Source organism: Oncorhynchus gorbuscha, linkage group LG12 (genome assembly GCF_021184085.1).
Source record: "Oncorhynchus gorbuscha isolate QuinsamMale2020 ecotype Even-year linkage group LG12, OgorEven_v1.0, whole genome shotgun sequence".
Taxonomy (NCBI): Eukaryota; Metazoa; Chordata; class Actinopteri; order Salmoniformes; family Salmonidae; genus Oncorhynchus; species Oncorhynchus gorbuscha.
In genome coordinates, this window is record NC_060184.1 from 15,381,169 (window position 1) to 15,406,065 (window position 24,897).

General features: G+C 44.0%; 1 long non-coding RNA gene across 1 annotated transcript; it reads right to left on the minus strand.

The window, feature by feature from the left end:
• Positions 1 to 18,259: 18,259 nt before the first annotated feature.
• On the minus strand, positions 18,260 to 24,892 carry LOC123990589. The gene is made up of 3 exons (XR_006830676.1): positions 24,812 to 24,892; positions 20,741 to 20,880; positions 18,260 to 20,502 (listed from the first exon to the last, which is right to left on the minus strand). It is a non-coding gene; the product is annotated as an uncharacterized LOC123990589 (long non-coding RNA).
• Positions 24,893 to 24,897: the final 5 nt, after the last annotated feature.

The window sequence follows — 24,897 nt, forward strand, 5'->3', positions numbered from 1 at the left end:
AGCGGTGCGGAGCGCCTCCGTGATACAGAGAAGAGCAGTCTCAGTTGAATGACTAGTCTTGAAACCTGACTGAATTGGATCAAGAAGGTCATTCTGAGAGAGATAGCGGGAGAGCTGACCAAGGACGGCACGTTCAAGAGTTTTGGAGAGAAAAGAAAGAAGGGATACTGGTCTGTAGTTGTTGACATCGGAGGGATCGAGTGTAGGTTTTTTCAGAAGGGGTGCAACTCTCGCTCTCTTGAAGACGGAAGGGACGTAGCCAGCGGTCAGGGATAAGTTGATGAGCGAGGTGAGGTAAGGGAGAAGGTCTCCGGAAATGGTCTGGAGAAGAGAGGAGGGGATAGGGTCGAGCGGGCAGGTTGTTGGGCGGCCGGCCGTCACAAGACGCGAGATTTCATCTGGAGAGAGAGGGGGAGAAAGAGGTCAGAGCACAGGGTAGGGCAGTGTGAGCAGAACCAGCGGTGTCGTTTGACTTAGCAAACGAGGATCGGATGTCGTCGACCTTCTTATGTTAATGCGAGTGTAGCGAAATGCTTATGCTTCTAGTTCCGACAATGCAGTAATAACCAACAAGTAATCTAACTAACAATTCCAAAACTACTGTGTAAGGGGATAAAGAATATGTACATAAAGATATATGAATGAGTGATGGTACAGAGCAGCATAGGCAAGATACAGTAGATGGTATCGAGTACAGTATATACATATGAGATGAGTATGTAAAAAAAAGTGGCATAGTTAAAGTGGCTAGTGATACATGTATTACATAAAGATGCAGTAGATGATATAGAGTACAGTATATACGTATACATATGAGATGAATAATGTAGGGTATGTAAACATTATATTAGGTAGCATTGTTTAAAGTGGCTAGTGATATATTTTACATCATTTCCCATCAATTCCCATTATTAAAGTGGCTGGAGTTGAGTCAGTGTGTTGGCAGCAGCCACTCAATGTTAGTGGTGGCTGTTTAACAGTCTGATGGCCTTGAGATAGAAGCTGTTTTTCAGTCTCTCGGTCCCAGCTTTGATGCACCTGTACTGACCTCACCTTCTGGATCATAGCGGGGTGAACAGGCAGTGGCTCAGGTGGTTGTTGTCCTTGATGATCTTTATGGCCTTCCTGTAACATCGGGTGGTGTAGGTGTCCTGGAGGGCAGGTAGTTTGCCCCCGGTGATGCGTTGTGCAGACCTCACTACCCTCTGGAGAGCCTTACGTTTGTGGGCGGAGCAGTTGCCATACCAGGCGGTGATACAGCCCGCCAGGATGCTCTCGAGTGTGCATCTGTAGAAGTTTGTGAGTGCTTTTGGTGGCAAACCAAATTTCTTCATCCTCCATCTGCTAACCATGTGTATGTGACAAATCAAATTTAATTTGATTTGATTATTGTTCCAATGTCCGTTGGTCCTGTGAGTACCTGTGCTGTTGTTTTGGCTTTTGTGCCATGTATATTTTGCAAATGATTACGGGTCTCCTCCCTTGTGATAATCATTGTGCGATTGTGTATTTCTATCCTATGTTTTGTATATGTGTTGGTTTGGTCTTCGTCCCCGTGCCTTTACATGGCACAGTGTAATTTGGAAAATAAAAACCCATTTCACGCATTCCTGCGCCTGTCTCCCGATCCCTTCATACCAGCGTGACAATTAACGTCCCTTAATGCTCAAAGACAGATTCAATGGCTGTAGCATAGTGTATTCAACTGAATGATTAGCTAATAAATATTTGAGAAATTATGAATAAGCATATGCTTTTACCTGATAATAGACTACTAATGATAATATAACAACTTCAAATACCGAGCTAGTAACTTTAAGTAGCCTAGGTAAACTTAGCTGACCTTCAATTGAGGGAATTCAGAGACATTTTTACAACTCATTGAAAATAAATACATGGGCAAATGTTACCAAACAGGAAAATAACAGGCCTGCATTACAGTAGGCAGCTAATTGTTAAATTACACTTTCCATCCTTACCTTGGAAAGCCACTGTCTCTGCGCTGATCGCCTGTGAGTGAGACGATGCTAGCTAGCCAATGGGAGCATAGTAGAACGTCCCTCTGAGTAACGGGGCGTGGTTTTGGCTTATCTGCATTGGGGAAAAGACTGTTGTCACATCAAACATTTCCGTCTTTCCACCTGTATTCTGCATCAGTGAGGGAATTAGTTCAAGTTTGATGGGGTACTACAACTGAATAAAAGGTAGCTAGCTAGTTGGCACTGTGTGATCTGGTATGTATTTGTGTCTCTGACACTTAAATCGCGACATAAATAGTACTCGTAGTCATAGTGCTGATTATTGTGTTGTATGTGGCATTGATGGCTGCTCTGAAGAGTTACTTATCTAGCCTACAACTCTTTCTGGTACCATATCAAGCCAACCCACTTTCTGCACCTTCTTGCCGCCAAGATGTATGGACAGACGGACAACCGGGGATCACCATGACCAAGGGGTATTTTCGTCATTAGCCGAGAACAACATGCGACCACACGCAACCAGAACCCCTTGTCACGTTCGTCGTAATGAGTAGACCAAGGCACAGCGTGAATAGAGTTCCACATATTTTAATAAACTGAAACTCACCAAAACAATACAGCACAAACGAAACGTGAAGCTACTGGTGTGCACTCAGACAACTAAATGTAGACAAGATCCCACAAACACAAATGAGGAAATGCTACCTAAATATGATCCCCAATCAGAGACAACGATAAACAGTTGTCTCTGATTAGGAAACATATCAGGCCAACATAGACATACAAAAAACCTAGATGAGCCACCCTAGTCACTATCACTCCCCAACCAACATAGAGAATAAACATTTTGGGAATTTGGCATGTGTTGGCAAAGCACCGGAACATTCGGGGAATTTTGATTCTACTGGTTTGCCAAAATTTGACCGACAGTAGTTAGCTAAGTAGTTAGCTAAGTGAGTTTGTGGGATAAACCAGTTAGATTGTACTTCGTGTTATTGCTATTTTGACTATATCGGCACAATACACACACAGACACCAAGGTGTAGCCTAAAACGTTGTACTCTTGATTTCATAGGCGAGCAGCATAAGCCAGGACTCGGAAGACAAAAATTAAGGCCAGACTTGCAGCTGCTTTCGTGTAGACAGCAAGATAAATACACCTCCTGTCACAGTTATGTTTCTGTGTAGAGTCACAAAATGGATTATTTTGAATGTGACAGGAGTACAGAAGTACAGGACAGTATTGGCAAAGAGCTGTGCCCAAATACAGCGTATCCAGAAAGTATTCAGACCCCTTGACATTTCACATTTTGTTACATTACAGCATTATTCTAAAATGTATTAAATTGTTTTTTCCCCCTCATCAATCTACACACAATACCCCACAATGACTAGGCAAAAACAGGATTTTAGAAATTTTGGCAAATTTATCAATATTTAAAAAATGGAAATATCACATTTTCATAAGTATTCAGGCCCTTTACTAAGTACTTTGTTGAAGAACCTTTGGCAGTGATTAAAGCCTCAAGTCGTCTTGGGTATGATGCTATAAGCTTGGCACACCTGTATTTGGGGAGTTTCTCCCATTCTTCTCTGCAGATCCTCTCAATAGCTGTTAGGTTGGATGTGGAGCATTGCTGCACAGGTATTCTCAGGTCTCTCTAGAGATGTTTGATTGGGTTTAAGTCCGGGCTCTGGCTGGGCCACTCAAGGACATTCAGTGATTTTTGCCAGAGCCACCCCTGCATTGTCTTGGCTGTGTGCTTATGGTCTTTGTCCTGTTGGAAGGTGAACCTTCGCCCCAGTCTGAGGTCCTGAGCACTCTGGAGGTTTTCATCAAGGATCTCTCTGTACTTTGCTCCGTTCATCTTTCCCTTGATTCTGACTAGTCTCCCAGTCCCTGCCGCTGAAAAACAGCCGCACAGTATGATGTTCCCACCACCATTCTTTACTGTAGGGATGGTGCCAGGTTTCCTCCAGATGTGACGCTTGGTATTCAGGCCAAAGAGTTCAATCTTGGTTTCATCAGACCAGAGAATCTGGTAAACTCATGTGCCTTTTGCTGAGGAGTGGCTTCCGTCTGGCTACTCTACCATAAAGGCCAGATTGGTGGAGTGCTGCAGAGATGGTTGCCCTTCTGGAAGGTTCTCCCATCTCCACAGGGGAACTCTGGAGATCTGTCAGAGTGACCATTAGGTTCTCTGACCAAGGCTCTTCTCCCCCAATTGCTCAATTTGGCGTGTTGGTGGTTCCAAACATTAAGAATGATGGAGGCCACTGTGTTCTTGGGGACCTTCAATGCTGCAGAAATGTTTTGGTACCCTTCAAGCTCTACGGACAATTCCTTCGACCTCATGGCACGGTTTCTACTCTGACATGCACTGTCAAATGTGGGATCTTACATAGACAGGTGTGTGCCTTTCTAAATCATGTCCAATCAATTGAATTTACCACAGGTGAACTCCAATCAAGTTGTAGAAACATCTCAAGGATGATCAATAGAAACAGGATGCACCTGAGCTCAATTCCAAGTCTCATAGCAAAGAGTCTGAATATTTATGTAAATAAGGTATTTCTTTTTTTATTTTTAATACATTTGGAAAAATTTCCCAAAAACAGTTTTGTCATTAGGGGGTATTGTGTGCAGAATTCTGAGAAAAATGTATCAATTTAGAATAAGGCTGCAATGAAAAAGTCAAGAGGTCTGAATACTTTCCGAATGCAGCGTATATCATCATCACAAGTCATCCTTCCTTTAATGTTTTTGCATGATCTGCATGATCCAGCAGTGTCTGATTAATGTTCAATTCTCCCTATTTTGTTCTAGTGTTTTTCAGAGAAGCCTTAACAACATTGTGGCAGGGGTGCAGCAGTACCAGGGATTACTCAACAACCTGAGGGATCGGCTCAAAATGGTATTTCACAATTCAGTCAACAGAGATATTTGATATGTTTGAAGATCCATTTGCCAGACTTTCAACAACACACATGCAGGACCATGCCATAAAATAACAGTTTAGCATGGTGGAATCGGACATTGGGCAAAATGCATTTAGGCTGAAAGGTACAGTACAGTGGCCTTACCATCAAAGACATATTCTTTCATTACATACCTTCCTAGTGAAAAGTTTGGAACACTTGTCTCACCCGAAAATATTAGCCATGATTGAAGATGGACCTCAGAAATGCACCTATGCATTCTTATATGAAATTGTAGATCGGTACCTTTATAAGATCAGACCCGTTGTTTTCCGTGAAACCCACTGCTTTACAGATCATTTTCTATACAGATCAAATGTAGTTGTGTAATGCTTTAGGCACAGTGTGGGGTTGATGCAATATTCTAAAGAATTCATGAGGATTTGGTTCTATTGTACAATGGTGTTCAAATTCAAACTGTCAATAAGGAGAGAGAGATATGTGGTGCATTGGTTTCTCTGCAGAGACACTTTAGCTCAACATGAGCTGTGTGGATTTAAAGAGTGGGTGGGATTTGCATTCAGCGAATGTAGACATTGTGAATGTACTTTTGACAATATGCAGATTGTCACGTTCGTCGTATAGATAATGAGCGGACCAAGGCGCAGAGTGAGTAGAGATCCACGTATTTATTAAAGTGAACCTTCCAAAAAACAACAAAGAATAAACTACTGTGCAGTTCGTAGCGCACATAGCACTAAACCAAAACAAAACAATATCCCACAAACACAGGTGGGAAAAGGACCACACTAAGTATGATCCCCAATTAGAGGCAACGATAATCAGCTGTCTCCAATTGGGAACCATACTCCCACCAACATAGAAATATTAGACTAGAACATCCCCTAGTCACGCTCTGACCATTTGCACCACAGAGAACCCCAAGGGCTCTCTATGATCAGGGCGTGACACAGATGTAATTTAATGAGGATGTTTTTGTGCAAAGGACATTGGACAGACATATAACTTTCAATGGAAAGTTTTGTATCAGTGACTAACTGTGTCACATTCCAATGGGAGTTCGAATACAGTCAGTTAGCCCTGCACGCTCTGTAAAAAAGGTACTGAACTGCGCTTAAAGGAGTACAAACAGTTGTCACTATAGTGGTAACCTGTTAAGGTACGTCCATTGTACCATTAGTTATACGTGCATAATTTTACCCTTGCAGTTCGTACCTTAAAAGAGCCAAAATCTACATGTTTGTCTTTCTAGGGTACCACCCCACTGACAAAGCAGTTTCTCTTCTCTATACTAAGTCCCTCACATGTACACGAAACAAAAATATAAATGCAACATGCAACAATTGCAACGATTTTACTGAGTTACAGTTCATATAAGGAAATCAGTCAATTGAAATGAATGAATTAGGCAATAATCTATGGAGTTCACATGACTGGGCAGGGGCACAGCCATGGGCAGGCCTGAAATACTTCTCAGTTTCATCAGCTGTCCGCGTGACTGGCCTCAGACGATCCAGCAGGTGAAGAAGCCGGATGTGGAGGTCCTGGGCTGGTGTGGTTACACATGGTCTGCGGTTGTGAGGCAGGTTGGACGTACTGACAAATTCTTTAAAATGATGTTGGAGGCGGCTTATCGCAGAGAAATTAATATTCAATATTCAAAGCTCTGGTTGACTTTCCTACAGTAAGCATGCCAATTGCACGCTTCTTCAAAACTCAAAACATCTGTGGCATTGTGTTGTGTGACAAAACAGCACATTTTAGATTGGCCTTTTAATGTCCCCAGCACAAGGTGTACCTGTGTAATGATCATGCTTTTTAATCAGCTTCTTTATATGCCATCTGTCAGGTGGATGGATTATCTTGGCAAAGGAAAAATGCTCACTAACAGGGATGTAAACAAATTTGTGCACAAAACTTGAGAGAAATTAGCTTTTTTGCTTATGGAATATTTCTGGGATCTTTTATGCGCATGCCTACAGGATTTTTTTTTTAAAAGCCTAATCAGAATAAAACATTGTGACTGATTGTGTTTATGCCAGATACTGTATAAAAGGTAATACATTTTACAAATTAAATTATACATATATAGTCAATATTGAAGTGTTAGGTTCTAGGTGAGCGAGGAAAAGCTGCTTGATTGAAGAGGAGGCAAGAGAGCGGGGTTAAACTTTTCAGAGTAACTGGGTCTGCCTCGAGTTGTGGCAGGCCCTATAACATTATTATTGGACGATTTGGGAGCAGTGGTGTAAAGTACTTAAGTAAAACTCCTATTAAAGTATTTTTGGGGGGGTGTCTGTACTTTACTTAACTGTTTATATTTTTGACAACTCTTATATTTACTCCACTACATTCCTGAAGAAAATGATGTACTTTTACTCAATACATTTTTCCTGACATTCAAAAGTACTCATTACATTTTGAATGCTTAGCAGGACAGGAAAATGGTTCAACTCATGCAATAATCAAGAGATTATCCCTGCTAAATGGCATATATATTATTATATTGTTCATCCCTACTGGTAATCATGCAGACTGACAAAACGCAAATGCTTTGTTTGTAAATTATGTCTGAGTGTTGTAGTGTGTAGTGGCTATCCGTAAAAAAATTAAAAAATTGTGCCGTCTGGTTAGCTTAAAATAATATTACCCCCAAATCGGACACGAACCTGTCCAGCAACTGTCAAGCCAACATCTTAACCATTATGCCAAGAGGTCTGCACCTCTTGAAAAGGTCGCTCAGTATTGTATTAAGGTCTGTGCAATATTAAATACAGCTTTTTATATTTACTGGTTCTTATGTAAGCCTTTCTAAAGACTTCCGAACTGGCAGCGGACATGTTCAAGCTTGAATTAACATAACTCGGTTCTACTCCCCCCCCCCCCCATTTCCAATGTACATTACTTTTTTTGGGGGGGGGGGGATATGGGGTTGTATTTTTTTATTCACACTCAGCAGTAGGACATATGACTAATTCATGTTTTAATTGCAAACACTGTTACAACATCTACATACATACGCTCATCAACTCTATGTTGTAAGAGCATAATATGATGAAGAGCTAAAATAACCTACTTCATTTGACCAAATATAATATTACCCTCACAATACACAGACAGCACATAATCCACCCATACACTGAACTACAACATAGGAGCATCAGACGACCATAGGATCATGTTAATGTAGGTTAATGTAACGCAGGATCATGATGCCCAGGCTTGGTTGAGCCGTAAAGGCATTGGCCTCCGGGACATATCCTATTGTATTTCCTCCTGCCTGCATGGGATTGAATCCCGGCCCCACTGTCCTTTTCCACACTATATCTCCTGTCTATATCTCCTGTCTATTTCTCCTTCTAGTCCAGGGATAGGCAACTGGCCCACTCTGATTGCATGTGTGAGTGTGGGTATGCAGACCTGCTTGCCACTGAAGCCCCTCATGATGAGTTAAGATTTTTTGTGGCCCGCACCCTCATCAAAGTTGCCCAACCCTGATCTAGTCTAAATCCATAAAACATGGGAATAGACTACTTCTTCAAATTTCGGTTTAGATTATTTAGTAGGCAGGTTGACAGAACAGGTTTGCCATTACGTCAAACTCCTTAACCGGCATCTACAGAGCTCCCCATCTGACCTTTCTGCGTTCTACTTGGTCCGACAACAGAACAGCCTGCACAGTTTTCCCCGACATCCTCTTCTCCAGTTCTCCCTCAGGTCCCACCTGACAAAACTGGATGCAGCTGTCAATCAAGTGTTTCTTCGTGGTCAGACGGTATGAAATCAACATGCTTCTAGCTATTCATCTGTTTTTCATGTGTCTCCTTCACACAGATGTTACAGCACTTCAAGGGCACGTCTGTAGATGGGTAAACATTTTTGCAGCATATGTTGCATAGGCATTTAGTTTTTTTGTGAGGTACACAGTACACAAATGTTTTGCTGCATGCTATGACTGATTGACATTGTCAACTTATTGATATGAAGAACTATGGTTTAGTGAACAACTATGATCTACCTATGATTTCTTCCACCCCCATTTTTTTGTTGGCACTAAACCTTATTCATGGTTTAGTGCCTTTAGAGATTGAATGTTTGTTTGGAAGCTTCATGTTGTGTTTTTGCTTCCTTCCCCCTTTTTTTTGCAATCTCCATTACGTTATGATTATGAATACACTGTCTATTTTCCTGTCCTGCTCTGTTCGTAACCTCAAAATGCCCTTGCCGCATCAACCGTCTGTCAGTTCAACTGCTTTTGAAAATGTGCGAGCACTGAAAAATGTATGCCGCTCAGTAACTCAATCTCATCAAAGTGATCCAACGATGCACCTACAGTATCTTGTCTTACTGCTTGGTGTGATCTTTCATTTTTAATGTCATAATGCAACGTTGACTGCAAACACTATCCCAAAATGGTAAACAACCCGAGGACAATAGTCTGTTCCCGTTTGGGAGCCCTAGCTATGCAGTATGTACCATACCCATCTCCAGATGAGAGTGGAAGCCTGGGCAAACCTTGTACCATAAACACTTTGACAAGATACAGTACATAGGAATACCATTCTCAGAGGATCGAGGCGAGAGCTGATTTGTTGTGTCACGTGGAGAGGCACTTGAACAGCCCTTGCGGTGGTGAGAGATGAGAGGACTCCAGTCTGCAGTGACGAAAGACAAGTGGCTTCACAGAGAGTGAGAAGGGTTCCTAACTCGCTCAGTGGCTTGAGAAGTAGTCCCTGGCATTTGCCTGCCCTGAAACCATTCTCATCACAAGTGCTATTTCTGTGGAGAGTGCACAGGAGGGAATGCAACAGGCAGCCCATTTCAGTTCATTTAATAATCATCAGATGAGAGGGCCTGAGCCCTGGATATGAGGTCATTCTAAATCAATCTGAACTTAAAACCCTAGACTCTTATCTATCTTATCTTAGTAACTTATATGTTATGCATTTCTTTCATGCCTCAATATTTAAGGAATTAATATTAGTCGAGGCAGTGAACATCATGGGATTGAAATGATGCCTGAGGAAAAAGACTTGTGGGTATTCATGTCAATCAAGCCAGGTCTGTGTGTATTATGTGACGTCTGGGGGCCTTTCTTTAAGTATGATGGTTGTCCTTGATAAAACTGCTCTGCTCACCGACCTGCCTTGATTGACATCAACACTAGCCCTGAGCAACTCAGAGACAGAACAAGCCAGAGACAGCCAAACAACTTTGGGACTTGGCTGCCATCTGCTGTTCATATTTGAAACATTCAATGATTCCTAATGTACAGTGCCTTGCGAAAGTATTCGGCCCCCTTGAACTTTGCGACCTTTTGCCACATTTCAGGCTTCAAACATAAAGATATAAAACTGTATTTTTTGTGAAGAATCAACAACAAGTGGGACACAATCATGAAGTGGAACGACATTTATTGGATATTTCAAACTTTTTTAACAAATCAAAAACTGATGGGGCGTGCAAAATTATTCAGCCCCCTTAAGTTAATACTTTGTAGCACCACCTTTTGCTGCGATTACAGCTCTAAGTCGCTTGGGGTATGTCTCTATCAGTTTTGCACATCGAGAGACTGAATTTTTTTCCCATTCCTCCTTGCAACACAGCTCGAGCTCAGTGAGGTTGGATGGAGAGCATTTGTGAACGGCAGTTTTCAGTTCTTTCCACAGATTCTCGATTGGATCATGTCATGTCATGAATGCATGTTTACATCAGCTATCTATGGATCAATTAATGCATGAATGTGTAGTGACCTTTGTGTCTGGATGTTAGCATGAATTAAAAATACTCTGTAGTTTCTATTCTCTGAGAAATCGAATAACTCAATGCAAAGTTGAATTGTTATTGATTTAATTAAACCTTTATTTCAAGTCAAATTGTACTTGCCGAATTCAACAGGTGTAAACCTTACTGTGACGTGCTTACTTAAAAGCACCTTAACCAACAATGCAGTTCAAGAAATACAGTTAAGAAAATATTTACTAAATAAACTAAAGTAAAAAAATATATATAAAAAGGAACACAATAAAATGACATAACAATAACGAGGCTATTTACAGGTGATACCTGTACAGGGTCAATGTGTGGGGGTACAGGTTAGTCGAGGTCATTTGTAGGGGGGGGGGGTGGGGGGTGGGTGCATTTGATCAAATGGTGGCCTTTTGGAACTAGACTTGGCACTCCGGTACCGCTTGCTGTGCAGAAACAGAGAGAACAGTCTATGACTTGGGTGACTGGAGTCTTTGAACATTTTTGGGGCCTTCCTCTGACACCACCTAGTATATAGGGGTGGCAGGTAGCCTAGTGGTTAGAGCGTTGGACTTGTAACTGAAAGGTTGCAAGATTGAATCCCCCGAGCTGACAAGGTAAAACTCTGGCGTTCTGACCTTGAACAAAGCAATTATCCCACTGTTCCTAGGCTGTCATTGAAAATAAGAATTTGTTCTTAACTGACTTGCCTAGTTAAATAAAGGTAAAAAATAAATAAATAGGTCCTTGATGGCTGGAAGGTTGGCCCAAGTGATGTATTGGGCTGTATCCCTCTGTAGTGCTTTATGTCATAATGTAGTCCTTGAATACTTAATTGTTTATTTTAATTACACCTGGGGGGGAGGTCCCCACCGGATCCTTCATCTGCAGCCTTCAGCTTCATCTATTCCATTCTCATTCCCCTCCTGAATTCTTCTCACATCCATTCAATTGCCTTAATAACAATTCTAAACCCATTTCAATGTCTGGTCCTTAAACTTGTGAACATGATGTAAGCTCCATCATGATCTGAACATTTAGGGTGTGTTCCTCTGCCCCAGGCATTGTTGACACATGTCAGATCTTACAAATGTTTGGATAGGTATTTTACATTTCAACTAATCACGTATGTTATAGCAATCTGTCGTAGGTGGCACAGTTGACGACGTGGCACTCCACCATAGGTTGATGCATGCAACGTTTGAGCAGGGGAACGTTTCTTTGGCAAATGACAGGAGTTGCAAGGAGTGGTATGTAATAGCTGAACAGAGACAGCAACCAGGCTAGGTTGAATGTGACCTTTTTCAAACAGTCCATTTATATTTTCCAACGGTGCTATACATTTGGGTTAGGTATTTTCTCGCCTGAGTAGCATCGTTTCACTGCCAAAAATACAACTAAACCATCTAGTGTTCAGCAAAATAACACAATGTCAAATACAGGTATACTAGTCAAATAATTAACATACAATCACATTAACCGTTACTCTCTCGCTGGAACTCTACTAACGGTCTAAATGTAGTCAAACGTAGCTGCTGCTTATGTTGGTATCTGTACTGATTGTTCAAAAGCCATGACAGGGAGACATAGTGGAGTGGTAACGCGAGTGCAAGCAGTTGCTCCCGACGCCACTTGGATACACTGCAGCATCCACTGAGAGGCTCTTGCTGCCAAGGGAATACCTGACAGCTTGAAAGACGTTTTGGACAATACAATGAAAATGGTTAACTTTGTTAAAGCAAGGCCCCTGAACTCTTGTGTATTTTATGCACTATGCAATGATATGGGCAGCGATCATGTAACGATTTTACAACATACAGAAGTGTGCAGGTTATCAGGACAAAGTATTGACACATTTTTTTAAATTGAGAGACGAACTTAAAGTTCTCTTTACTGACCATAATTTTCACTTGTCTGACCACTTGCATGATGACGAGTTTCTCACATGACTGGCCTATCTGGGTGTTTTTTTCCGCATGAATGATCTAAATCTAGGATTACAGGAACTCTCTGCAACTATAAGGACAACACACAGGTCTTTCCATCATTGTATGATTTTTTGGCGTGGAAATTAACTCAAGCTTACGGACAATGTCAAATGTGATATAGCGAGGCACCTGAGTGCGTTGGGTTATTCGCAATTATGCGGGTATTTTCCCGAAACGGATGACACAAACAACTGGATTTGTAATCCCTTTCATGCCCTTGTAATGGATGTGAAACGGCTAGCTTAGTTAGCGGTGTGCGCTAAATAGCGTTTCAATCGGTTACGTCACTTGCTCTGAGACCTTGAAGTAGTAGTTCCCCTTGCTCTGCAAGGGCCGCGGCTTTTGTGGAGCGATGGGTAACGATGCTTCGAGGGTGACTGTTGTCGTTGTGTGCAGAAGGTCCCTGGTTCGCGCCCCGGGTATGGGCGAGGGGACGGTTTAAAATTATACTGTTACATTGATGCTGTTGACCCGGATTACTGGTTGCTGCGGAAAAAGGAGGAAGGTCAAAAGGGGGCTGAGTGTAACGGATGTGAAACGGCTAGCTTAGTTAGCGGTGTGCGCTAAATAGCGTTTCAATCGGTTACGTCACTTGCTCTGAGACCTTGAAGTAGTAGTTCCCCTTGCTCTGCAAGGGCCGCGGCTTTTGTGGAGCGATGGGTAATGATGCTTCGAGGGTGACTGTTGTCGTTGTGTGCAGAAGGTCCCTGGTTCGCGCCCGGGTATGGGCGAGGGGACGGTTTAAAATTATACTGTTACACCCTGCCTCCAGTCCACTTATCGATATCTGAACAAGAGAGGCTCATCGAAAGATTGCAACAAGAGGTTCTGTGAATTCTGAATTCTGAATTTAATCAGAAGCCAATGCCAGATTTCTGGATGTCAACAGTCTTTAGAAATAGTTTCAGGCTTGTATTCTGAAAAATGAGGGAGTAAGAGCAGTCTGAATGAGTGGATCCTGCCGTGTCACAGAGCTTTTTCATGCAAACGACTGAGATAGTGCCTTTCTTGTTTACCTTTTATATTGAAGACATTATTGTCCGGTTGAAATGATCGATTATTTAGGCTAAAAACAACCTGAGGATTGAATATGAACATTGTTTGACATGTTTCTGTGAACTTTACGGGTACAATTTGGATTTTTTTGTCTGCCTGTTGTGCCTGTGGATTACTGAAGAAAACGGGCGAACAAAATGGAGGTTTTCAGATATAAAGAGGGACTTTGAAAAAAAGGAACATTTATTGAATAAATGAAAGTCTTCTGAGTGCAACCATATGAAGATCATCAAAGGTAAGTGATTAATTTTATCTCTATTTCTGACTTGTGTAACTCTTCTACTTGGCTGGTTACTGTTTGTAATGATTTGTCTGCTGGGCTATGTTCTCAAATAATTGTAAGGTATGCTTTCGCCGTAAAGCTATTTTTAAATCTGACACCGTGGTTGGATTCACAAGAAGTTCATCTTTAAACCTATGTAAAATAGTTGTATCTTTTCTGGATTTTTATCATGAGTATTTCTGTATTTGAATTTGGCTCTCCACAATCTGACTGGATGTTGGCCAGGTGGGACGCTAGGGAGACTCACCGCTAGACACGATTTTGGGTGTTTTTCGAGTCTCCCTACATAATTATGAGTGATGAGAGAGTGTTTCAGACATAATTATTCACTATAGTGAATATCATACATTACCACAGATGTTCCTGCATACTGCTGTGTCTCTAGAGCAAATAAACTGTCTTGAATAAAGGATGTCTATTTATTTGCTATATTGAGACTAATCTACTGTTTTATTGAAACATGTTTACTTGTGTCACGCCCTGACCGTAGAGAGCGTTTTATGTCTCTATTTTGGTTTGGTCAGGGTGTGATTTGGGTGGGCAGGCTATGTTCTATGTACTATGATTTTCTATGTGATTGGCCGGGTGTGGTCTCAATCAGAGGCAGCTGTCTATCGTTGTCTCTGATTGAGAACCATACTTAGGTACCCTTTTCCCCCACCTGTTTTGTGGGAAGTTAACTTTGACTTTGTTCTGGGCACATAGCCCAAAGTTTCACGGTTTGGTTTTGTTCTGTTCTTTGTTTTGTCGGTGTCATTTTTAATAAAGAGAAAATGTATGCTTACCATGCTGCACCTTGGTCCAGTCCCTCAGCCAGCCGTGACAGAACTTCCCACCACCAACGGACAAAGCAGCATGGTAAGGTGGACTCCTGGACATGGGAGGACGTTCTGGACGGCAAGGGAGTCTACACATGGGAGGAGATCCTGACGGGAAGGGATCGCCTTCCATGGGAACAGGTGGAGGAAGCTAGGAGAGCAGAGGCAGCTGGAGAAAGGAACCAGTGGTATGTGGGAACACGGCTGGCAAGGAAGCCCGAGAGGGGGCACACTAAGAGTGTGGCAGAGTCAGGAAGCAGACCTGAGCCAACTCCCTGTGGGGAGCATGGGACTGGTCAGGCCCCGTGCTATGGGGTGATGCTCACGGTATCGAGGCGGAGCATTCACAGGCCGGTGTGCTCGGTGCCAGCGTCCCGCATTTGCTGGGTGGAAGCTGGCATCCAGCCAGAATGGCTGGGGACAGCTCTGCGCTCGAGACCACCAGTGCGCCTCCACGACCCAGTGTATCTGGTGCCTCGGCCAAGGAAGAGGCCTCCTGGATGTCTCCCCAGCCCGGTGAATCCTGTGCCTGCTCCCAGAGCCAGGTCTCCTGTGTGTCTCCCCAGCCCGGTGAGTCCTGTGCCTCCCTCCTGTCCGGAGCAGCCAGAATCTCCCTCCTGTCCGGAGCAGCCCCTCCTGTCCGTAGCTGCCAATCTCCCTCCTGTCTGTAGCTGCCAGAGTCTCCCTCCAGCCCGGGGCCCGCTACAAGGGTCCCCAGTCCGGGGTCGGCGGCGAGGGTCCCTGCTCTAGAGGGTGTGGTTCTCAATCAGAGGCAACTGTCTATCATTGTCTCTGATTGAGAACCATAATTAACCCTTTCCCCCACCTGTTTAGTGGGAAGTTAACTTTGACTTTGTTCTGGGCACATAGCCCAAAGCTTCACGGTTCGGTTTTGTTCTGTTCTTTGTTTTGTCGGCGTCATTTTTAATAAAGAGAAAATGTATGCTTACCATGCTGCACCTTGGTCCAGTCCTTCAGCCAGCCGTGACAACTTGCAAACAAATTCAAGTTTAAATGATGAACCAACTCCCTGCATAATTAGTTTTAGCAGTAAGATTGAAGCTAGTTTATTCAAATACATTTCATGAATATCACAATGAATTGATCCAGAAGTTGAAGTAAACACTATTTGTTTCTGACGCAGCAGGAATCATTTAGTCACTTGTCAGTACACTTGTAAAAATATTATATAAAACACCATTATATACATAAAAGAGATAGCAACAGCTAGCAATATCTAAACTACAATGCAGTTGTGAGCATACTTATCACTACTCAGGATATGACCCAGATGTAGACACTGGATGCGGATAGTACAGTTTTCAGATGATTTATTAGAAACACAGGGCAGGCAAAGGGCAGGTCGAGGGCAGGCAGACGTTCGTGATCAGGTCAGAGTCAGGCAGGTACAGGACGGCAGGCAGGCTTGGGGACAGTTTGCGGGACTCTACCTGGAGAGACGATAACTGGGAACCAGGGTCCGGTGGCGGGCCGCCTGTCGTCGATACCAGGAGGTGGTCTTGAGAAGAGCAGACCGGGCTCTCTTCCAGGTACGGCGACAGCGGCGGACGAACATCTGGGCTGAGGGTATGCTGACCTCTTCCTCTTGCACCGGGAAGAGCGGGGGCTGATAACCTAGGGAGCACTAAAAAGGAGACAGACCAGTGGCTGGGCAAGGGAGGGTGTTGCGGGCGTACTCTACCCACACGAGCAGCTGGGTCCAGGTGGTGGGATTGGCGGAGACCAGGCAGCGAAGAGTCGTCTCCAGGTCCTGATTGGCTCGCACAGACTGGCCATTAGACTAGGGGTGGAACCCGGAGGACAGGCTGGCTGGCGATCCAATGAGCGTGCAGAACGCCGTCCAGAACTGGGACGAGAACTGAGGACCCTGATCGAAGATTATGTTCACCAGAAGTCCATGGATCCGGAAAACGTGCTGGACTATGAGCTCTACCGTCTCCTTGGCTTTGGAAAACCGGTCCACCACGGTAAGGATAACCGTGTTGCCATCAGACAGGGAGACCAGTGATGAAGTCCAGGGATATATGTGACCAGGGTGTGAGGGACGGGAAGTGGTTGAAGGAGGCCAGCCAGAGCTTGCAGAGGAGTCTTATTCTGGGCACACACGGCGCAGGCGACGATGAACGTGGAGATGTTAGGAACCAAGGTGGGCCACCAAAAACATTGTCGAACAATGGCCAGGGTCCAACGGGAGCCAGGTTGGCAGGGCAATTGAGGGGAATGAGCCCATTCCAGAACCAAGGAACGGGCAGAGTCCGGGACAAACATCCGGTTAGTCGGTCCCTGGAAATGCTAAGCCTCACGGACCCGGTTCCCTATACGCCAGAAGAGTGCAGCCGCGAGACAAGAGGTAGGGAGGATGGTCTTGGGGTTTGATGGTCTAGCAGTGGGGCAATAAAGGCTTGATGCAGACAAAACAAAGAACAGAACAAAACCAAACTCGCATCAAGCTTCACATTCTTGGACCCCAGGCTGTAGGAGATGGTGAAGTTAAATCGGATGAATAGCAGGGCCCATCAAGCTAGCCTGGAGTTGAGGCGCTTGGCGGTGCAGAGATATTCCAAGTTCTTGTGATCTGTTCATACTATGAACGGGTGTTCAGCCCCCTCTAACCAGTGTCACCCCTCCTCTAACACCATCTTCATCTCCAGAAGTTCCCAGTTACCCATGTCGTAATTCCTTTCCATGGGGTTGAGACGATGGGAGAGGAAAGCGCAAGGATGCAGCTTTTGGTCTTGGGCCAAATGCTGGGACAGGACAGCCCCCACTCCGACATCCGAGGCGTCGACCGCCACCATGAACTTCCAGGATGGATCTGGATGGATTATTATTGGGGGCGGTTTGCGAATTAGTGTTTGTCCTAGAATGTCTGGTCTGCAGCTGGAGCCCACGTAAATGGGACCTTGGGAGAGGTGAGTGCTGACAGGGGGGAATCCCGGGTGCTGTAGCCCCAGATTAACCGGCGGTAGATATTGGCGAACCCCAGGAAGCTTTGCAGCTGCACTCTGGAGGTGGGTTGTGGCCAATCCACCAACACTCTCACCTTTTCAGGATCCATCTGGATGTTGCCTGCAGCCATGATGTACCACAGGAAGGAGATGGTGGGGTGATGGAATTCACTTTTTTTCCGCTTTGATGTACAGCTGGGTCTCCAGAAAACACTGGAGGACTTGTCTGACATGGAGGACATGTCCTTGAGCCGAGTGGGAAAACACAAGGATGCCATCAAGGTAGACGAATACGAACAAGTTCAACATGTCCCAGACAACATGTTTACCAGGGCCTGGAACACAGCAGGAGCGTTGGTCAGTCCGAACAGCATCACCAGGTATTTGTAGTGCCCGCTAGCCATGTTAAATGCGGTCTTACATTTACATTTACATTTAAGTCATTTAGCAGACGCTCTTATCCAGAGCGACTTACTCATCCCCTTCCCGGACCCGTACCAGATGGTAGGCATTCCGGAGGTCCAACTTGGAGAAGATGGTAGCCCCCTGGAGAGGCTCGAATGACGATGCGATGAGTGGAAGCGGGTAACGTTTTTTAACCGTGATGTCATTCAGGCCCTGGTAGCCGACACATAGACGCAGGGTTTTGTCCTTCTTCTCCAAAAAGAAGAACCCTGTACCGGCGGGGAGGCAGAAGCATGGGATACCCCACTGCAGCCAGGGAGTCCTCAATACACGTCACCATCGCCTTGGTCTCCAGACCTGACAGGGAAATAAAGCCACCCCAAGGCAGTGTAGTGCCCGGGAGAAGGTCGTGGCCCAGTCATAGGGCCGATGCAGAGGAAGCGTGGTGGCACGGCTCTTGCTGAAAACCTCCCGGAGGTCCTGGTACTCCGCTGGAATGGCAGAGAGATCCAGGGCTTTTCCCAAGCACTTAGGAAGACGTCCCAGGGCAGGCAGCGCAAACTTAAGGCAATGCCAACTTCAGGCAATTCCCATGGCAAAACATGCTCCAACCCAGGATATAAACCAGTAGCCCAGTCGATCAGGGGATTGTGCCGATGTGTGCATGAGGGGATTCGATGGGCAGGAACTGCATAAACTCACCGAAGCGCTCAGGTTAACGGGACACGTGGTGTGGGTGACTCTGCCAATAGAGCGCCCATCCAACGCTCTGATGTCCATGGGAATGGAGAGGGGTTGTGTGGGGATTCCCAGCTCTTACACCAGGGTAGCGTCTATAAAGCTCTCATCGGCCCTAGAGTCTATGAGCACCCAGAGAGATTTGGACCAGTCATCCCACAACAGGGTAGCATGGAGAGGGGTATGAGCAATGGAAGATGGGAAACTCCCCGTACGGCTCACCAGCGTACACATACTAGTACCTTCTTGATGAGCCTGGTTCTTTAATGGACAGGTAGATTTTAAAAAGTGGATGTTATGTCTGCGTAAGCGCTCAGCAGGAGACAATCTAGCCCTGCCCAGTTGGATGGGCTCCGGAAGAGACTTCGGCCGACATCGGATCCATTCAGAAATTTGGACTTCGGGGATTTCCGGGATTCCTCTGAGGCGAGGTGGAAATCGAGGACGAGTGTCGGCGACAGGGAACAGACTCCCTCTCCCTCCTACAATTCCCATAGCCGTCCATCGGCGATGGGAATACAACCCGTGAACGCCACAAACTCCTTCAATCTGAGACAAACGGTGGATTGTTGCTCCCACACCGCCGTAGCCCAGGCAAGCCCAGGCCTCGAGCAATCCGAGGGAAATTAAGAGGGCTGCAGCTCAAAGATGAGAGAATACTGGGAGAAAAACGCCCGGCAGGATCTGGGATCTCTAGCATAGTGCTCTGTAAAAGGTAAGAGGGATTCTTGGGAAGCCAGGGTTGAATAGAGAGAAACGCTGCTGGTAGCGGGGTAATTCACAGTCTGGGGGGTTACTGTAGTGGCGGGCTGCCTCACATACAATCCACGGAATTGCTCCAGTAATGTGTTGAAGGCACGGTCTTAGCGTTCCGTCAAGGTCTGGAATCCTCCACAAGACGTCATAGTAACTCCTTGTGTCTTCCAATGGTGGCTCGCTGGAAGGAGACGGCGTTGCAGAACTGGTCCGAATGTGCTGGGTCAGTCATGGTCAGTTCGTACTATCACGACTCAGGATATGACCCAGATGCAGACACGGGAGGAGGATAGTACAGTTCTCAGATGATTTAGTAGAAACACAGGGCAGGCAAAGGGCAGGTCAAGGGCAGGCAGATGTTCGTGATCAGGTCAGAGTCAGGCAGGTACAGGACGGCAGGCAGACTCGGGGTCAGGGCAGGCAGAATGGTCAGAACTGGGGAAAACCTGGAAACAGAACTAGAGAAACAGGAAGGTGGGAAAGAACACTGGTAAGACCTGACAAGACAAGACGAATTGGCAACAGACAAACAGAGAACACAGGTATAAATACACAGGGGATAATGGTAAGATGACCGACACCTGGAGTGGGGTGGAGACAAGCACAAAGACAGGTGAAACCGATCAGGGTGTAACAATACTAGGCATTCTATATTATTCTACAACTGAATATGGATGTTGTGTTGGTTGAATGTTCCAGGCAGGTTCCAGAATGTGTTCTTGTGTTGGGTAATGGCAGCTGGTTTAGCAGGCTTTGGTGCTATATTCTTCACCACCCACTGCATCGAACTCTTGTAGAAGATTTGTATGTACTGCAAGTCTCCTGGAAATACATGAAGACTGATCATGAGGATGTGTAACCATACAGTAAAACATGTTCATCTGTAAACAAAAAAGGGTACAGTACTGGTATTTATTTTGTTACACTCAGAGTCAATGTTGTGGCATTAAGATGGGCTGTTAGCAAAGATGTGAAGAGTTTGAGGGGGGCTTGACTTGTAGACAGTTTAGGGTATTAGTGATTTTGTTTTCTCAAGAGGGTATTGTGATTTCATAAATACCTTTGGCTATCCTGGCTTGTTTCAAAGTCAGATGATGTTGAGCTTGAGCTTATTCCAGGCTGAAGGCTTTCATTCACTGAATCTACAGGCTCTGTACTACTAAAGTTGGCATCAAGGTCTTCAGCAACAGCAGGAGTAGTCTGTAGGACACACAGTAGTCAGTGATTAGACACCATTTTACTACTTTGTCCCCATTAATACAAACTCAAACAAGGTACAATATCCAACCCCCCCCCTTCATGTCAATAGATCATTCATACTAATCTTTAGACAGAATACCACCCCCAACCATCACCAGTCAGTCACCCACACCATCCCCTCCTTGCTAATAGCTAATTTTCTCTCATTGAGAATTCATGCCTTGCATGAACAATCAATTAAGCCTCCATAATACAGAGAAAACTACAGTAGAAGTTGTAGCCTACTTGTAAACACACCAACTATGACAACAAGACATGGAGCATGTTTATGCCTAGCTCCAATATATGTATTTGCTCATCATGGAGTCATGGAAAGATTTAGTAGAGTTTAGTAAGATTTTAGAAGGTTCCTGGTGCTGAGCTTGATGTTGATGCCTCTGCAAATTTGATGGGATCGGACTCTAATAGAACACATAACGTAAGTACATTAGCTTCTGCAGTAGTATGCTAACTTGCAAAGTTACAAATCACAGTGCCAGATAGCAGCTGGCTTACATTGATATGTTTTGGAATGTCTATCCAACGTATTATGAAAGCTATATAGCTAGATTTTAGTTTAGATAAACAAATTTAGTTTGCTAGTTAGCTAGCTAGGTAATGTTAGCTTATTTTCTGCTGCGCTGATGTTAGCTGATCAGATGCCTTCCTCTTTAAAGTGAAAGGGAAAATCGATGGAATAGCATAATTTTTCAACGTTCGACAACATGGCAACCCATGAGTTAAAACTTTGTTCAGTTTCGAAATCCTCTGGCTGAAAGTGCTGGCTATGAACACAGACATTTAGCTATTTCTCATATCAATTGGATACACCTCCACAGAGCGGTCCTCAACATCCTGAAATCGCTATGAATTCTGCATATTGTGGTTTGCTTACAACAAGGAAATGTAGCTGGCCCATTCCTACCGGTGAGATGCAGAAACGCTGGCATTTTTGTGTAGTGGAGATATTCTAAATTTGTATGACATATATGATATTCTAATGACATATTAATGAAAATACACACTACCGTTTAAAAGTTTGTGGTCACTTTGAAATGTCCTTGTTTTTGAAAGAAAAGCACATTTTTGGTCCGTTTAAAATCAAATTGATCAGAAATACAGTGTAGACATTGTTAATGTTGTAAATTAATAGTGTAGCTGGAAACAGATGATTTTTTTATGGAATATCTACGTAGGCGTACAGATGTCCATTATCAGCAACCATCAGCAACCATCATGTGTTCAAACGCATGTTGTGTTAGCTAATCCAAGTTTATAATTTTAAAAGGTTAATTGATCCTTAGAAAATCCTTTTGCAATTATGTTAGCACAGCTGAAAACTGTTGTCCTGATTAAAGAAGCAATAAAAGGAGCCTTCTTTAGACTAGTTGAATATCTGGAGCATAAGCATTTGTAGGTTCGATTACAGGCTCAAAATGGCCAGAAACAAAGACATTTCTTCTGAAACTCATCAGTCTATTCTTGTTCTGAGAAAGTAAGGCTACTCCATGCAAGAAATTGCCAACAAACTGAAGATCTTGTACAGCGCTGTGTACTTCTCCCTTCACAGGACAGCGCAAACTTGCCCTAACCACAAACCAGAATAGAAAGAGTGGGAGGCCCAGGTGCACAACTGAGCAAGACGACAAGTACCTTAGAGTGTCTTGTTTGAGAAACAGATGCCTCACAAGTCCTCAATTGGAAGCTTAATTAAATAGTACCCGCAAAACACCAGCCTTAATGTCAACAATGAAGAGGCGACTCCGGAATGCTGGCCTTCTAGGTAGAGTTCCTCTGTCCAGTGTCTGTGTTCTTTTGCCCATCTTAATCTTTTATTTTTATTGGCCAGTCTGAGATATGGCTTTTTCTGTGCAACTCATCCTAGTGAAATAGAGCAGTGAAATATGTCAATTGTTTTGCATACCGTGGGGCAAAAAAAGTATTTAGTCAGCCACCAATTGTGCAAGTTCTCCCACTTAAAAAGATGAGGCCTGTAATTTTCATCATAGGTACACTTAAACTATGACAGACGAAATTAGAAAAAAATCCAGAAAATCACATTGTAGGATTTTTAATGAATTTATTTGCAAATTATGGTGGAAAATAAGTATTTGGTCACCTACAAACAAGCAAGATTTCTGGATCTCACAGACCTGTAACTTCTTCTTTAAGAGGCTCCTCTGTCCTTCACTCATTACCTGTATTAATGGCACCTGTTTGAACTTGTTATCAGTATAAAATACACCTGTCCACAACCTCAAACAGTCACACTCCAAACTCCACTATGGCCAAGACCAAAGAGCTGTCAAAGGACACCAGAAACAAAATTGTAGACTTGCACCAGGCTGGGAAGACTGAATCTGCCATAGGTAACCCAGCTGCTTACCTGGCAGATTCAGTCTTCCCACCTGGTGCAAGTCTGTTTCTGGTGTCCTTTGACAGCTGGGTCTTGGCCAAGTGGAGTTTGGAGTGTGACTGTTTGAGGTTGTGGACAGGTGTATTTTATACTGATAACAAGTTCAAACAGGTGCCATTAATACAGGTAACGAGTGAAGGACAGAAGTGAAGAAATCAACTGTGGGAGCAATTATTGGGAAATGGAAGACATACAAGACCACTGATAATCTCCCTCGATTTGGGGCTCCACGCAAGATCTCACCCCGTGGGGTCAAACTGATCATAAGAACGGTGAGCAAAAATTCCAGAACCACACGGGGGGACCTAGTGAATAACCTGCAGAGAGCTGCGACCAAAGTAACAAAGCCTACCATCAGTAACGCCGCCAGGGACTCAAATCCTGCAGTGCCATACGTGTCCCCCTGCTTAAGCCAGTACATGTCCAGGCCCGTCTGAAGTTTGCTAGAGAGCATTTGGATGAAACAGAAGAAGATTGGGAGAACGTCATATGGTCAGATGAAACCAAAATATAACTTTTTGGTAAAAACTCAACACGTCGTGTTTGGAGGACAAAGAATGCTGAGTTGCATCCAAAGACCACAATACCTACTGTGAAGCATGAGGGTGGAAACATGCTTTGGGGCTGTTTTTCTGCAAAGGGACCAGAACGACTGATCCGTGTAAAGGAAAGAATGAATGGGGCCATGTATCGTGAGATTTTGAGTGAAAACCTCCTTCCATCAGCAAGGGCATTGAAGATGAAACGTGGCTGGGTCTTTCAGCATGACCATAATCCCAAACACACCGACTGGGCAACGAAGGAGTGGCTTCGTAAGAAGCATTTCAAGGTCCTGGAGTGGCCTAGCCAGTCTGCAGATCTCAACCCCATAGAAAATCTTTGGAGGGAGTTGAAAGTCTGTGTTGCCCAGCAACAGCCCCAAAACATCACTGCTCTAGAGGAGATGGATGGAGGAATGGGCCAAAAAAACAGCAACAGTGTGTGAAAACCTTGTGAAGACTTACAGAAAACATTTGACATCTGTCATTGCCAACAAAGGGTATATAACAAAGTATTGAGATAAACTTTTGTTATTGACCAAATACTTATTTTCCACCATATTTTGCAAATAAATTAATCAAAAATCCTACAATGTGATTTTCTGGATTTTGTTTCTCATTTTATCTGTCATAGCTGAAGTGTCCCTATAATGAAAATTACAGGCCTCTCATCTTTTTAAGTGGGAGAACTTGCACAATTGGTGGCTGACTAAATACTTTTTTGCCCCACTGTACCTCTTAAACTGTCTGTATCCTACTGACTCGTGGTTTTTAAGAAACTAAATATGCTTCTCTGCATCCCTGCTAAAAATCTGGGTGAAATATTTAAAGGAATGTGAATCTTATTCCGTAGATTGAGTTATTGCTTGCTTTTCTTAAGTCTACCAACCATGCCAGGAGGCATACCAGCTAAGATATATATATATATATATCTCACCCATAAATACGAACTGTTCCCTGATACATTATAATCGTATGTGTCTAAAAGGTCATTTTTCGGGAACAAAAACGACAGTCCTTCGG